Source organism: Megascapheus bottae, chromosome 20 (assembly GCF_031878675.1).
Source record: "Megascapheus bottae isolate mThoBot1 chromosome 20, mThoBot2.hap1, whole genome shotgun sequence".
Lineage (NCBI taxonomy): Eukaryota > Metazoa > Chordata > Mammalia > Rodentia > Geomyidae > Megascapheus > Megascapheus bottae.
The window spans coordinates 9,199,692-9,215,499 of NC_143528.1; the positions used below are offsets into that span (position 1 = coordinate 9,199,692).

Consider the following 15,808-nt stretch of genomic DNA (forward strand, 5'->3'; position numbering starts at 1 on the left):
CATTTGTTAGGAAATGGAAAGTCTTAGAAAAAAATCATATTAAGTGAAGTAAGCCAGACTCAAAGGAACTTAGGCTCAATAATTACCCTCATTTGTCATAATCAGAAGAAACCTTGTGCTGTACTAGCAGAGATCTGCAATAGAGCAAAACCTTCATACATAAGGCCATATAGTATGAAGCTAATTGAAAAGACCTCCAGGATATTGAAACAAAAGCCATATAATGAATGATTGTTGTCCTTAATGTACTATGTTATCTCTCATCTCTTTTGCTGTCCTTGGTTATCTCATATTGTTACAGTATCTCACTTTGTTATCTGATATATTGGATTTATTTGTATTTGGTTATCTGAAATTGGATAGGGAAGGGGGGGAAACCAAGACGGGGGGGGGGGGGGGGAGGAGAGGGTAATGTGGACCAAGACATGTGAAAGGGTATCAATATACGTGAATTAATGCACCTTCTAGCTGGCAAATATCATGTAACCCTTTTATTAAATACAATAAAAATATAAGAAAAAAAGAATTTAAGTCCCTGAGTTCAAACCCTGCTAATAGCAAAGTAAGGAATAAAATTAAATTTTAAAAAGACCATTATTAAACAAAATCAAATTATTTAAACTAATTCTAGACTAACAGTTTCAGCCTTGTTTTATAGTGAGAATGCCTTGAATTCTATTGCTGCTCATTATTCTCCTGTCCATTTCATTATTTTGAAGATTATTGAAAACAATTTTTTTCTATATACAAGCTCCTCTACACGAACTAGAATAAGTGCAACCTTTTTCATGACTCTTCAAGAACTGATCTGACATATAACATAAAATCAAGACCCACAGTTGAATGAATAAATGTATAATATATAAAAGATTGCCTTATAAAAATAAACACTACTTTTGGTGTGTATAAATAAAATAGATACTATTGTTAGGTGTGTATATTGATCATGTTCTTGTGAGTCTCACACGTGTATATACATGATTCAAAGGAATAAATTTGCACAAGGCTAATTTCAGCCAACTACAAAAATGGTAAAATACAGATCAAAAAGTTTGGAATTAACTTGTTCAGTAGTGGAATGCAATGAGACTCACCAAATGACTTTAGAAAGGTAAGGTAAGATTGAAAAATTATGTTCTATCTGCAGCCAGTGCTGTAAGTAAAAAAAATAAGGTATCTTCACTTATAAAATGAATGAGTAGAACATGAAGGAACTTTCTTGCACACAGGAATGACCTTGACAAACAAGTTCTAACTCCTGCTCTAAATCATTCCATTGCATTAATCTACAATTAACTCTCTAGGCAATCAGGAAGAAGGAAGCAGTATCAGACATAGCAAATCCTATTTCTAAATCATTATTATTGCTATTTGATGCTTGATCATTTGTTATTCTCCATAGAGGGCAGTGTCTCACACTCCTGAAAAGGCCTTGTTTATATAGAAATCTGAATACAGTCTACATTCAATAATGATTCATTCTCCAACAGTGAGTGGCAGGACAGACTCACATTTAACCATCACTAAAGAGTTGAAATTGAAATGCCATTTTTCCAGCAGAAAATCATTTAGCAAAGGTCTCAGAAGTTTCCTCCCCTCTTAAAGCAGATAGGGCAGTTAGCTGGTGGTGGAACACGAGAGCCAGGAGCTCAGAATCTCCCATTAAACTAGCCAGACCTGGTTTAGTATAATCAACACATCACTGTGCTATTCCCAAGAGCCAGTGCTATACCTCATTATGACTGAAAGGTTGCTACCAACAAAAGACATTATTTCCTTCAGCTAGCTGTTTTAGGTAAAGCATTCAAGATTGAATTCTTCTTTTCATTTAGAGATGTCAAAGTGGAACCTTGGATGCCTTCTTTAAAAGTCAGACTTTGCTGAGAATATATAATATTTTGAAAATACCTATTTGATTTCCTGGCAAATAATTTTCAACAGCATCCTTTAGGCTGAAAGTTATGAACTCATTTACTTCTCCACCAATAATTTTCTTTTCAATCACATTCAAATAAGATAGAAAGACTTTGATTCTCACTCTTTCTTGCTTTATAGCCATACCCCTTTTCCATCATCCAGCTCTCTCTCATCAGGTTATAACTTTTAAACAAACCTATGCTCTCATCTATGAGGCTTCTCAATGTATGACTGAAACACACAAGATACACAAAGACAAACTTAGTCTCAGGAAATTGAGTACGTTGGCTAAGATCACACAGTAATTAGCAGCACCAATATTTAGAATTAAGAGCATAAATCCATCCAAAGTCTGTGTTCTTTTCATTTTATTAACCGGTCATACTTTGATGTGTATCACTGAGATCATACAAACTCTGTTGTGTAAGACAACTCATTGGCTTCATAATCCCAGTCTACAGTATTACAGGCTATTTTCTAAATCCCTTCACAGACTCTCATTGCTTTAAATATCAAAGGCTTCTGCTTTGAGGCAACAAAACCTTATGCATCATAGCAGGGCAGTCCTCCTTATGTGACTCTGGACAGCGTGTACCAGTTTCACATCTGTAAAGGAGAGCAATGTTTTATGAAAACCATGGCTCATCATCCATGTAAAATAACTCACACATTACTTGGCATCCAGGAAGCCTGCAAAAACTTTGCTGGTATTGTTACTTGGAACATACATTAGTACTTAAAGACTATTTACCAGAAATGGATCTTTATTTTCTTTCCTATTGCTGATCATTAAACTTCTCATTTTTCTTTTCTTCATTTATGTATTATATTGGAATGGATGGTGATTAATTCAGCAAAGTAGTTTTTATAACAATTGTATTTTTTATAGCATTCAAAAGAATTGTCTATAAAATGGGGTCACTAGCGGCTGGCACTTCTGGGAGAAGTCATTATATGTTTTTTTTTCTAAACAATCCATTTATATTTTTGCTGATTCTATGAAAGAAGGAACTAGATAGTCCTATGGTCTGTTACAGGGCACAAAATCTCCTTCCAAAAGCTGCCACTTATGTGTAATAAGATGCTCATTTGACTAAGTACTTAAGATTGATTTAGCCACAAATACATCATTTACAAAGAAGGAAACTAACGCTTATCTTTACTAGAATGATGATTATAAAAATTGTCAAAAGTATAAGTCACTCTAAAGATAGTGAATGTATAAATTCCCCAAATTGAAAAAGGTCACTTTATAAAGTTCCTACAAAAGGAACAGTAAATTCAATCTTTTACCAATATTTTAAAAATGCTAGAAAAATAAACAGAAAGGAAGAAAACCTGGTAGAGTGATTGTGATTGAAAATAAGTCACTTAAAAATCCATATCTGGAAATCCATATTGTTATAATGATTTTTAAAATATCTTTCTAGAGGGCTGGGAATGCAGATATCTATGACATAAACTCTCAGCTTAATTTTAATTTTGTTCTTGAATTTATATGCCAGTGATTGCAGTTTGTTAAACTCAACACTTGAAATATGATGTAAAAAAATCAGTGTTAATAAAATCTCTTAATTAAAAAAAATATGCCTGGAGCTCAAAACATTAATTTCCCCCAATAACAAATCCTCCAAGAAAAACCACCCCATTTATTAGTAGGTTAAAGAATTAAAAAGAGACCTCTCTGAAGAGGAAATAAGAATGGTCAATAGACACATGAAGAAATGCTCAGTATCTCTGGCCATGAAAGAAATGAAAAGCTAAAGTACATTGAGATTCCACCTCACCCGAGTTAGAACGACTATTATCAAGAAAACTAATAATAACAGATACAGGCAGGGATCTGGCCAGAAGGGAACACTTCTGCACTGTTGGTGGGAATGTAAACTGGTTCCACCACTCTGGAAAGGGGTATGGAGGTTCCTCAAAAGACTAAACATAGAGCTCCCCTATCATACAACAATCCCACTCCTGCCCCTCAGTAGATGAGTGGATCAAGAAAATGTGATATATATATACATATATATATACATATATACACAGTGGAATTCTGTTTCTAAAAGAAAGTATGTCATTGCCTCACTCACAAGGAAATGGAAAGACTTGGAAAAAGTCATATTAAATCAAGTAAGCCAGACCCAAAGAAACAGAGGCACCATGGTTTCCCTCATTTGTAATAATTAGTATTTGTCTCAGTCCTAGTAGAGGATCGCAATAGCTCACTAGCTACGTACATATGACTATATAAAATAATGCTAATCAAAGTGAACTCCAAGATATGGAAAAAAAAGTTTATATTGTAAAATTCTTTCTTTTTTTTCTTTCATCCCCCCCACTTTGTGTAGCCCCTATTGTCACTGTTTTTTATTTTGGTACTCTGTGTCTTGTATATATGTTTATCTGATTTGGGGAAGGGAAGGGAAATCACAAAATGGTGAGTCCAAGAACAAAGGGTGAACCAATGAAACAGCAGTATTCGCAAGATGCTATGTTGGAAATGAACTTTACAACTTGAGGGGAAAGTGAGTGAGAGTGAGTGTGTGTGTGTGTGTGTGTGTGTGTGTGTGTGTGTGTGTGTGTGTGTGTGTGTGTGTCAGGGGCCGGGGGAGATGGCAGGAAGGAAAGTAGGAGAAAACTAGGGATAGGGTAACATTTTTCCACAAGAAATCTACTCATTATTTTACTTATGTAACTGGTAACCTGTCTGTGCAACACCTTTTCAATAAAATAACATAGTATTTTAAAAATAAAAATGAGAAAGTGGTCCATTTGTACCTACAGAAATAAAAAGGCACTGGGCTGTCTCTTCTTTTTCATAGTGATCCCAAATGTCCAAGGAACTTAGTTATAACACATAAACAGCTTGCTGAATCCATACTCCTCGAGAAAGACTTTTCAGAATGTACTTCAAAACACCAAGGTCAATAGTGCAAAGAATGTAACCCACATAGGCATGATTACATTACGAAAGCACAGCTCAATTTCCAAATGCAGGGATTTACTAGTGTCTCCTTTCTGGCTGAAAGAAAGTGGAAAAGAAATCTAGGATTTCTTTCAGAGCTGATAATTTCTGACCTATGTGAACTTCTCCAAAGCCTTTGGCTTTTTCATATATTTTGAATTTCTAAGTCTGATTTACTGGTACTTCTAATTAGTCATATTTCACCTTTATCCTGTTCTAAATGCATAAATTTCTTTCTCGTGACTCTTCAGAAACAAGAGTTCCACACAGAACTGACTTCATGTGTCATGCACTTACAATGCTTGCATCCGGAGCCCAGAACTCTTAGTTTACATTTTCAAATTACAAATATGTTTTCATGTGATTAAAAATGTATTTACTAATCAGTTCAGATATATTGAAATACTTCAGGAAATAATGTATAAAAATGACTCAAAGAGAATACTTTAACTAAATGGTACAGTTTGCTTTTTTTTAGTCTTCAATATCACCAAATACCAGGAACTAATCCTATAGAGTAAGAGAATAGAGCCAGATTTCAAAATTGTTTCTCTCTCAATAAGTATGGTAATAACCACTTCATTTCAGTTTCCTAAGCCTCTAGCAAGCCAAAGGAAGGTTTTTTTTCCCCCTTCCAAAACTGATCCTATTTGCTTAAAGACAGAATCCATCACCCATTTAATGATACCACAAAGAGCTCTAATTACAAGACATTTGATAACTTTATTCAGTGTAGGGGACAAATTACTCTCAGACAAAACGTCAAAGAGAAAAACAGTATTTCCTTTCTAGAATAAATACTTATTAAAATTCAATATGATCCCTTAAAGTTAATTGCATAATAGGCACATAATTACTGTTATCTTTTTATAACCAGAGTTAGAAAATAAATATTCTAATTTTCCAGCTGGGATTAGCATTTTGGAATATGTAAGAAGGGCCCTTAGAACACAGAGACAGATCATTTAGCTCTTCCTGGCATCTCATTGCCTGGAAGTAGTAGTTGCCATCAATCCTATTAAATGATATTTTATGTAGTTAAAACATGAAACCTCATGTTATCATAGAGTTTTTGTAGGTTTGGGGTGCTGAGGATTGAACCCAGGGCTTCACACATGCAGAGTACATGCTCTACCACTGAGTTCAACCCCAGAAAATAAAAGGTAATTTTACACCAGATAGTCCTAGCCTGGTTCTATGAATCTGGAGGGGTAGATGAAAAACTCATGTATTCCAGTAGATTGACCAGGAAACTTAAATTAGCAAAAAGAATAGAATTTTTTGGATTTTCTACCAAGCTCACAGAAAAATAATTTTCCCTTAAACCTTCATTCCAGGTTAACGTTGGATAACTGAGAACACGTATTTATTAGAGCTTATCGAACTGAGAAATAAAGAACTACAAGTAAAGAGAAAGATAGCAGCTCTAAGTTGAAATTGTCAAGGTCTAATAAACATCCCTGTATTTTATCAAAATTTAATATCATGCTTTCAATTTCTAAGCACCAAAAACTATTTTTACTCATCTTTGCTAATTTCCTAAATTCCCTTTATCTGGCACAATGCACCAATCAATCTAATAGTTGTAGAAGTCCATAAGCTTGGAGCACATTTCACATTAAACAGATGAAAATTAATCTGACCTCTTACTCAAGGATTTTCTTTCAAAGAGCCCACAATTAGTAACTTACTATCAGATCTGAACTAGGGGCACCTATCTATGTTTTTCTCATTCCATCAGTTTCAGACTTCATATGAAAAATGAAGAGCTTTGAAATGGAGGTACACAAATGTCTGGGTATTGAGCTTTAAATGGTTGATAAAGGCATAAAAACAAACTGGAAAAAAAAACCAAGGCACACAAAAATAGGCATCAGAAACTATGCAATTATTTTTTTCAATAACCAAAGATACTAGATTATCCTAAAGTTCACACACATGAGGTCATTTAATGTTCTTATAGATTTTTGGTAAGGTTCATATGAAGCATAGCAGACTATTTATACTCTAAGCAGTCAATGCTGTCCTGATTCCAAGTCTAATATGCTGCCCTTCAAAAAGGGCAGAGGATATTGTATAAACTTACTCACTGGAAGAAGCTATTATATTGTGTTTAAGAACTACTGAGCAGAAATATGTAAGTATACTTACATGAGGAAGTATTTGCTCCTTCTGTTGATACTGATATTCTAATGGGAGACTCTATAAAACATAAAAATGGAATGAAGCTTTATTGAGTCAGGCCACTTGGACTCTTATGTCAAAACTTTGCCAGGTTTGGTTCTCATCCAAAAAAGTATGCTAGAATGCAGTGTAACAGGAAAGTGGAAGAATTTCTAATCAAAGGAAGGAATGAGCAATAGACCACAAAGGAATAGGATGGTTATACAACTCTAAAAATGTTTGGAAGAAAAGAGAGTGGAGGGGTTCATCTGAAAAGACAGTTCACACCCCAACCACCAAATAAACTTCAGACAAATATTATCCTAAACAATATCCATGAGATAAAAATTCATTCACTTTGGCATAGTCTGGCTTTACCAGGAACATAAAAATGAAGAGAAAAACCTCCGTGTGCAGAGAAAATGGGAAACACCCATGCATTAAAAAGCGGAGGACTAAATATTTTCAAGCAAGTTGGATCTGCACAAAAGAAGTCCATGCAAGGCTTACCAGAGCTATTGCATTAGGTGTAAAAAATGCTAAGTAAAACAGTAGTTGGAAAGAAGATTCTCTTAGGTAGCAGAGCTAAAGAAAGGAAAGCCATTAAGTATAGACACAGCATGAAATATAACTTGCAGAAAAGAAGCATTGGACCTAAGGGTTTTCATTTATCAAGAAAAAAGTAGTATAAAAGAAGGATAGAAATTCAAGTCATATACCAGAAAACAATAAATTTGATCTATAATCCCTAGGGAAGAGCCATATAAATTTAAAATCCAAGATTCCTAACACCTACTAGTCAGATAATCATAATCTTATATTACAAAAATGTCTGAATGAAAGGCAGAAATTCAGATATACTCACTAATTGCTTTTTTAAAATATATTTGCTGCTTGCCTACCTCCATTCTTCCCTCCTTCTCCAGTCCCTCCCTCCCCCTCTCCTTCCTTCCTTCCTTTTCTCAGAAAGGAAACATCTCCCCCCCCCAAAAAAAAAGATTATAGCACAAGCTGGGTACCAGTAATCGTAGTTACTCAGGAGGCTGAGATCTGAGAATTGAAGTTAGAAGCCAGCCCAGGCAGGAAAGTCTGGGAGATTCATCTCCAATAAATCACTCAGAAAAAGTCAGAAGTGGTGCTGTAACTCAGATGGTAGAGTGCTACCTTGAGCACAAAAAGGCTTAGGGACAGCACCCCGGGGCTCTGAGTTTAAGCGCCCCAGGATGGGGAAAAATAAAATAAAAGAGATTAGCACAGTCCTAGCCCACAACATACAGAACCCAAATGTGAGAAAAGCAATCAGGATACAAGTCTAGCTATCTGTTCTGATTTTGAACTATGATTTTAAATTGAAACAGGAAGCAATAGTGGAAGTGAGATAGAAGCAGTCTATGTTGGACCATAGCACTTCAGGCCACAATGAACATTAACAAAACGAAAATATTAAATAGGGAGCAATGAAAAGAACATTGAGTTTGAAATTGAAATCCTTTCTCTTCTATTTTCCAATATATATGACTTAGCATTTCTAATGCTTCATTTATATCACCTATAAAGAATGGAAAAACAATGTTCAAATTTCATTATTTTGTTTCAACTATGAAAGGAGTTATGAAAATCTTGCAAGCAGGGCAGGGGATGTGAACTAGTGGTAGAGTAGTTCTTTCCTAGCACACATGAAGCCCTGGGTTCAATTCCTTGTTACCACATACACAGAAAAAGCTGGAAGTGGTGCTGTGGCAAGTGGTAAAGTGCTAACTTTGAGAAAGTCCAAAGACAGTGCCCAGGCCCTGAGTTCAAGCCCCAGGACTGACCAAAAGAAAAAAAAAAGAAAGAAAAATCTTACAAGCACAATGGCATGAGTTGAAAACAAGTTATTGTAATACCTTGGAAGTGAGTTTTCAATCTTAATGCTTGAAAGCAATGCTTCCAAATAAAGATTAATTTTTAAATTTTCTATGGTGCTAGTCACTATAAAAGCATAAAGAACTATGGGAAAAATAATAGAGAGCCAGACATGGTGTCATACACCCCATCACACAGGAAGCTGAAGCAGAAAGTTCACAAGTTCAAGACTAATCTAGGCCACATAGCGAGAACCTATTTAAGAAAATACATATATACATACATACATGCATACACCACACACACAGTCACAGGGGAAACTAATTATGGTTGTACATATATTAGTAGAGGTGAGTTATGATTAAGGTCTATTTTATTGCACTAATAAATACTATAAACCAGTGAGAAACAAGCAGAAATTAACAAACAAAAAGGAAAATTGTAAAGAAAATAAAGTAGAAACATTTTTGAAATGTGTTGATTTGTTTAGTAGTTTTTATTTAATGAACTACAATTGGTCATTGGAGTCTCAAAGGTCAGAAATAAGACCCTGAAACACTGTCTAAGAATATTCTCTTAGTGACGGATGAATGAATGAATGAATGAATGGATGAATGAATGAACACAGGCAACCAAGAGAATCATCCAGAAGATTGAACAACTGAGCTGGGAGCCCTAATGTCTCCTTGATTGGTCTAATGATCACTAAGTAGTATTTCCATTCAGATTTCCTTCCCTCATTCAGGTTTCTCAGGCCCCAGTTGAAACATACAACAAGAACCATCCTCTTACATAAAATCCAGAAAGGCAGAATGTAATGGAGAGAAAACAGGATCGGCTAAAATGTGGATGCAAAAGGGAATGTGATTAGTAAGAGGAGTAGCCAGCAGTTAGATAGGTCATTCTGGTTAGTAACACTTGCCAGGCTTATTTTCCTTACCTGAAGATACAAATGTTCTTTCAGTTGAGGCTGGCATGCCAGTACTGATCTCTGCAAAAAAGAAAAAGTGATAGGATATTATGATGTATAATCAGGAGCAAGCTTGGAGCTGAGGCCTCAGCCTGCTTTCAAACTGTGAATGAGACCAAGGAAGGAAGTTTTGCAAGAGAGTAGAAGTATACACAGGGGCCCCACAGAGTGAGAAGTGTGTGTGTGTGTGTGTGTGTGTGTGTGTGTGTGTGTGTGTGTGTGTATGAGAGAGAAAGAGAGGGGGGGGATCGGAAAAAAATAATTCTTTCCAGGGGGAAAAGCACGAGATAAACTGTACTCCAACTGTTAAGAAGAATTCATGGCGGCCCTGATCAGTGAGGATGGGAGGATGGATGTACAGCAAAGAGAGCGTGGGTTCCTCAGAAAGGAAAGTAAAACCATGGAAATAAGAAAGTCAAAGGCATAGGATCACAAAGCTATAAGGAGATTTTGGTTTTATGTTCCAGATCTTGAGGGCATTATAGTTTTTGCTAAAATAAATAAATAATGTCTTTGTGATGAAGTAAAAGGGTTGCTGCATTGTCTCATTCTGCATTTAGTTTTAAAAGGAACTTGCTTGGTACACTAGTATTTTCTGTTAGCTGTATCTGTTGAAGCCTGGAAAGGGATGTGATGAGTAATTTTCAGCGTTGGTTGTATGGGTCTTCTCAAATGAGGTTAATTATGTCTCACATTCTCTAATTAAAAGATAATTTCAATCTATCGTGATACTAGCGAGCAGACAAAAATGACCAGATTGGACTGACAGTCCTAAGCAGGTTGTATATTTACTAGCAGCTGATGTCTGAACTAATGCCCTGCTAATTGTGGAGCTAATTATCCGTGCCATCACCTTAAAACATAGATCTGGTTATTGAGCATTTTCATGATTGGTCTAGGCAAGTGGGAAAAGGAATCTATTTAAGTGGCAATATTTCTTTAACCTCTAGTTTCTCTAGGGATAAATGTTTTATAGAATTGTAAGAGATGAAAAGTCAGGTGAGAGACATCAAGGATATATAAAAATAAGTACTGTGCTATGAATATATCAATATCAGAAATATACCTTTATCAAGATCAAGTGTGTTTTTCTGTACAAATTAAGTATAAATGGTCCTTTCTCTTTTTTTGGATTAAGAGGGAAAACCATCAAGGAATAACATTGTTATCAAGATTTTGCCTATATCAGCTCTATAGCTATCAAAAATGAGATAAATGAAAGGTAATTAGTTGTCTGTGAAGCTGTATGAAATCCTTAGGACACTGTCCAGAGATTGGCACTAGGGAAGGTATTCTGAGCTGATAGTACAGACATAATCTGGCTCTGAAGCAGCTGATAGAAACTGAAAATTATTCTCTAGAAATATGTACTCTGAGAGAAACATTTTTAGTGAGGATTCATAGTGTTTGTCCTTCTCTAGGAAGACCTAGAAGCTACAGACTTCTGAAACAAATGCTCACGTTATTAAGAGTGAGGCCCCCTCATTGTGTATCAATGAAAAGATGGTCAGATTGCTGAAGGAGACTTAAGCTGCTTCATGAGGACTGGGCAAAAGTCCCAAGGTCAAGTAAGTCATCAAGATTCCCTTTACATTTATTTTTAACCAACTGTGATCTTCCAGGACAAGAAAGACCATAGAGCTTTTCTATCTCTGACCAAAACAAAAAACATAAAAACCCTCAGATCAAAGGAACAATTAAACACATATTTCCTTTTTTACTTGAATTATACACAAAAGATACCCAAAGCGGATACTACAGTGCTGCGTGTACACAGCGGGAACTTAAAATAACCTCCCCTCTTAAATTAGTTTATCCTGGAGACCTCGGAAGTATCTTTAATGATTATGGTTTCAAATAAAAACTTGCTGAATTAATATTGTGAAAAATTCAAGCCCAGAACTTGTAAGTACTTCACTTCACACACACACACACACACACACACACACACACACACACACACACAATCTTTTTCAAAGAAATTTTCCTAATAAGAAAGGCTAATCTATTTTAAAATATGAAGTTCTGTATAAACATTTTTCTGTGTACTATGGACAGAATTCACAATTTTAAACCATTGCTTAAATATGACTAAAAATAATTTTACATTACACTTGCAGATCAAGAGTTACCCCCAACAACCTCCATATTTATTTAAGGCACTCCTACCTACAGTGAAAACTACTGAAGATTTGATATCAGGAGCCACTTAAGTAAGCAGACATGAGAATTTAGGGAACATGAGGGTATTTATAATGTTTGAACCTCATCTAAACACAAAGTTTTAATAACTTGAAACAACTGCGAAAAGGAAATTTCATAATTATTATGAATGCATGACTTATTAAATATTTGACCATGAGCAGATATACTAAATAGAAATACTTAGCAAAATATTTATGCAACATACCTATGACACATCAGTGTATTTCAACACTTCAACATTTATATGATTCTTTTACTTTTCAAAAGTTATACATTACCATTGTATATACAAAAATTAATGCACTATTTTAATGAGAGATTTTTCAAGAAAGCACATTCATTATTAGCAATGATAAAGAGAAGGTCAGGATGATGCTTAAGTATATAAAATATTCCTGCTCATGATGAATGCTTTACTCTAAGCAATAGTATTTAGACACTGCCCATTCTCAAACACATTCTCTTCATATTGTTCCTTCTCATTAGCCTTCATAATCATCCTACTGAATATAATATATATGGAGACTGAGATAGAGATTATAAGACCTATTCTGTATGCCACTTAGTTTACAGTATAGATTTTATCATGGCATTTCCAACAACCTTGTCAGTTTGAAAGAAAGCAATAGGTTAAGCCTATTGCCCACTTGAGCCAGTTTTTTTAATCATTAATTGATAATTCAATCAAAATTTCTAAAAAGACATCTTTCTGCTTTTCTCAAATGAATCAACTATTTTATTGCTACTGACAGCTCCTGTGTGATCTTGAATCGCATGAAAATCATTTTTCCCTGATTTAAAACACAATCTTAGGAGAAGATATGATTGATGAGTCATATAGTCTCATGTACTAATCTTTAGAAAGAAAGAATTACCTAGTCTGAAACCAGCCAGATACGCACTCCAGGAGTTTTCATAGCACTAGTTAGTAAGAATAAATTGCTAAATGAAGGCTTCATACAGAAAGATCAAGCCAAATAAACCAAGCTAAAATTGAATATAGAGTGCATAAGCTGTGAAAACACAGTTTATGTGGATTTTCTATTTTCAAATATAAATTCATGAAAGGAATCACTTGTAATTTTTCACATAATAACACCTATGGGATCCTTCTTTACACAAAAATTCAACATAAGATTTTGACAGTCCTAAATATTATGAGCAGAGGGCATGGCTTTATACATATTTATACATAGCTCTCTATGACAAATTCTCTTTCCAATTCCAAACATAAGCAGAAAAACAGAGATGATGGGGGAAAAAAACCTAAAACAAAGCTTATCAAAACTTTTTTATCAACAATGTACATATTTACTAAATTCTTGTAAATACTGCAAGTATTCCATTGAAGCACATTGACCTTTCATTAATAACAAGCTGCTGATCTAAGTAGGTCTAAATAGTAAAGTTTCGCTAAGGAAGACATTTATGATCCAATCTAATTTAGTTCAAATAATTATTAGTCATCTTAATGGAATTAAGCAGTGCCAAACAGCAAGGTCATCCAAGGAGAATGAAAGGGCCTCCCGGGAATGTCTCTTCCCTAAGTCTTTGTCAGAAAAATGTATGCAAATATATTCTAACCATCTTAGCACAAAGAAGGTACCCAGGTACGAACTTAAGTAAATCACAAGGAACCATTCCCACAAGAACTAGAATAACTAAACTACAGCAATATACCAAATCATTCCTCACAGCCATATGCAAATCACAGTCATATGCAAATCACAGCCAGATGCTCTGGGCTTTAGGAAGAAATGTAGACTATGTACAATAATTTATATTTTGTACAATATGTTAACTTCAATCTCAAAAAGTGATTCTATATAATGTAATTGACATGCTTTTTATTTTAATTTTATTGTCAAGGTGATGTACAGAGTTGATATTGTCTTTTCCTAGGCATTGCCTAGGAAACAATTCCTTCAGATTCTCACCTTCTATCAGCCTATCAATAACAAATACAAAATTAGTAATACATAGTTTGGCTATACAGAGTAGTTAGCACACTTCTCTAAGAATTTTTTCTTCCACCTTGCCTAAATCCCTAGGAAAATAGAGATGTATCAACACAAAGCAGTGGATTTGAGCTCCTGAGGGCACAGGACCCAACTAAAACTTCTTTGCTATCTTTATGTTTATAAACTAAGGGGCAGGGGAGAGAAGGGACAGGCCAAGTGCATATTTTGCTTTCATTGCAGCATATTAAAGCCCCTGAAGTATCAGTAGAAAAGTCTCAGGGTGTCTTCTAATAAGCGAAGTACAGTACACTGGCCTTGTCAATCATCTGCCAGTCAGGCAATACAGTGTACAGCATGCTGCAACCACAGAACTAAGAGAAGATATTTCTAAGCTGCCTCATTTCAGGTTTCACCTTCCCTAACTGAGCAATAGTAGAACCTAAACCAGAGAAGCTTTGTACACCATCTTCTAATGTAATATGACACTAGTCCTGATTGTTGTTACAAAGACTTTGATTGGAGGACACAATCCACTTGGTGTTCAAGCTAAAAGAAGACTTTAAAGAGTGGCTTGGAGAAAATGCACACGTAGTACTACAACTTGGTCAAAGTGTGGAATGACAAAGATGCATAGCAGAAAGCAGGAATAGCAAAAAGATGAAGTAAGTATGTTAAAACAAACAGAAGGTAAAATATCTGAGACACATTAAAGTCAGAGAGCCTGGAAATAAGAACCATAACATCTCTTTACTTAAATTCATAGTCTCATTTCGTTGAGGCTTGTTTAAGTGAAGTTCCAGTTCTTTTCTCATGAAATCTCTCTTCTTATGACTCACCATGGCTTTGGTTCTGTTCTTTGCCAGTAAAACAGTCTGCCTTAAAAACTTGTGGACACACACACACACACACACACACACACACACACACACACACACACACACACATTTAGATAAACTGTAGTGTGTTAGGAATTTGAGAAATTTGCATTTATGTTCCATTTTGCCACTAAGAATCTTTGTGATCCTAAATGAATCTGATTACTGATTACTAGAATTACCCAAAAGGATTTTTGTTTTTTTCTCTGACAATGGCTCAGTATAGTCTAAGAACTTCTCTTTATTCTGATTTAAACTCATTGCTAATAATTCCTCAGCTTTCATTGCTCATCACTACATTTTCCCAACACCGTATATTCAAATTGGAGCACTAGATTGAGACTGAATGAAATATGGGTGAGTTGGATGTGTGAAATGTGTGAAACGGAAAAGGCGTATCATCAAATTCTTAGTACTCCTGATTAATAATTTTAAAATTATCCTTATAAAATCTTTTCACCGAGGACCACCGAGGTGAATAATCCAATGCTTAATTATGTATATTAAAAACCATGAAACAACCAATAGAATATTACTCTTTGTAAGCATCCAGTAAAACCAGAGAACTACAATTTTACTTCACTTGGGCTTGATAGAATACAAAACTACATAAATCTAATCCAACTGTCAGAATCATAATTCAAAACCATTTACCCTAAGGAAGCACACTAAACCAAAACAATGACAAAATGAGGTGACCATGCCTCAAAATGGAACAGAAAACAAAAGTGAAGAATAATCCACAGAAGTGAATTTTAAAATTTGTGTCTCGAGTGGCTTTCTATGAAATTCCTTGTGGGGATAAAGTAATACTAGCAAAACACTATTCAATTCTGATTAAAAATTAAAGTGATGTTGTAATTGCTCAGATAAACCTTAAAAATATCATAAGCAGAGCTCCTAGACATAG

General features: G+C 34.9%; 1 protein-coding gene across 2 annotated transcripts in view; it reads right to left on the reverse strand.

Moving 5' to 3' along the window:
* Positions 1–15,808, reverse strand: part of Nrg1 (neuregulin 1) — a 995,737-nt gene that overhangs the window by 149,089 nt on the left and 830,840 nt on the right. The window contains exon 1 of one of the 2 annotated variants that reach the window (XM_090353943.1): positions 7,031–7,077. The exons of the other annotated variant lie outside the window; for it this stretch is intronic. The gene's annotated coding sequence lies outside the window, so the exon portion shown is untranslated. Of the gene's footprint in view, positions 1–7,030; positions 7,078–15,808 lie in introns of those variants that run through there. 2 annotated transcript variants of the gene reach the window in all.